This window comes from Patiria miniata, unplaced genomic scaffold (assembly GCF_015706575.1).
Source record: "Patiria miniata isolate m_02_andy unplaced genomic scaffold, ASM1570657v1 HiC_scaffold_16, whole genome shotgun sequence".
Taxonomy (NCBI): domain Eukaryota; kingdom Metazoa; phylum Echinodermata; class Asteroidea; order Valvatida; family Asterinidae; genus Patiria; species Patiria miniata.
The window spans coordinates 507,442-509,141 of NW_024037054.1; positions in this window are offsets into that span (position 1 = coordinate 507,442).

Consider the following 1,700-nt stretch of genomic DNA (forward strand, 5'->3'; position numbering starts at 1 on the left):
TCAAAAACGGGGGGGGGGGCTGGTACCATTTTTCAACAGGGTGCGCTGTTCAATTTCGATGATTATTAACACTAGATTACAGAATGATGTACCGTATTTTGAACAGGCGGACATATACCAGTATAATTTGGGGGGGGGGTGTTCGACTTATTTTTTAAGAATTTGTATGCTACATGTCCTTTTTTTGGACAGAGCTGGGGGGGGGGGTTTGACATGGGAATTTACAGGTAGTGGTCTATAGAGGATGGCTAATGAGGATGACAAGTGATATAAATGTAAGCAAAAAGGGCACCCTCGCGAGGGACTGCGCAATTCGACAAATACAGCTCGAGAAAGTTTGGGAAACGGTCAAGGGGAGACCATGCGGCCTGAGGCAAGGCTAGTCACACAGGAGGGTCATTAGGGGGGGGGGGGGGCAGCAGCAACCGAATGGGAAGAACTACCAAGATCAACGGGCAAATCAGAAATTTCTAGTCTTGTTTCCTTGCAAAGGCTTTATGTACAGGGATAATTCCGACCTGTTACGATTCTCTTCCTTGTTAATACTGGAATTAAAACCTCGCTGATTTCAGAGGAGGTCTGTTACCAGGTATCAGCGAAGAAGCGTCCAAAATTGGAGCAAGATTCGTGCCGCGTGGTTCAGGCAGATGGAAGACCGATGGAGACAATAATATATTGGTGTGGCAAACCTGGACTGGGCCGGACAACCTGCCCGGTGCGCGCTGTGTTTGCCAGGATCAAAACAAAAGGCATTCTTGGGGTGGACGTTCTACTGCTCAGTAAATGCGGATTTATGATCATATCAATGTCAAACATAATAAGGTGCACATCACGGTTAGAAACCAGGATTCGGTTGTGGCGAGGAACGCTTTTATTTCACCACGGCGTGAGCGTTGATATCTGGGGAAGGGATCAAGGGAGTAGATGAGAAGCAATGATAGAACCAATTGAGGGTGGTGGAGATCGAGAGCTGGCACAGAGGGCCAAGGGAGTTATCAGTAGTGTTGGGGAGTGCATTTTCCGTGCTGGCACAACCGCTGGGTGCGAAATAGACTATGCCACAGAAGATGATCAAAATGACATACATGTGTGCCTGCTCACCTAGCCTATTTGATCTTTAGAAACGGAGCGTGGAGAACATTGAGCCAGTGGCGCACCCAGGATTTGGGTATTTTTGGTGGGGGGGGGGGGCTCAAAATTTGTTAAAAGTTGAATTTGTTTATCAAAAAATTTTGCCCAAAATTTTTGGCCGCAGAAAAAAATTGAGGGTTTTTTGAGGGGCGGCCTTTGACGTTGGTGGCGCCACTTACACCCCTATTATACTACTCGAAAACAGGCCACATTCATATCACCAAGGCCAAATCGTGGGACTAAAAAAATATTTAAAAAAAATTGACAACCTCTAGGTAAAAGGGGCGCCCTCTTCGTCGGCGCACGGAGCCGTAGGCAGCGACAGTTCAAGTGGACGTTTGCGTATGGGCAGGCGCGGTTGTACGAGGGGGGGGGGGGGGGGGGGCCAAATAAAATCCATAAAAAAACAATGTCAGTAGCCAATTTTAGAAGTTGACATCACATGCGAATTGTCTCACCCCAAAAAAATAGTCGTGAGAAGGGGGCAATACTACTAGGTAATATAGTGTGCATGATTGTAGGATTTTAGCAGCGCTCCCACTGAAAATGTGGTACGAGCCCACACACAC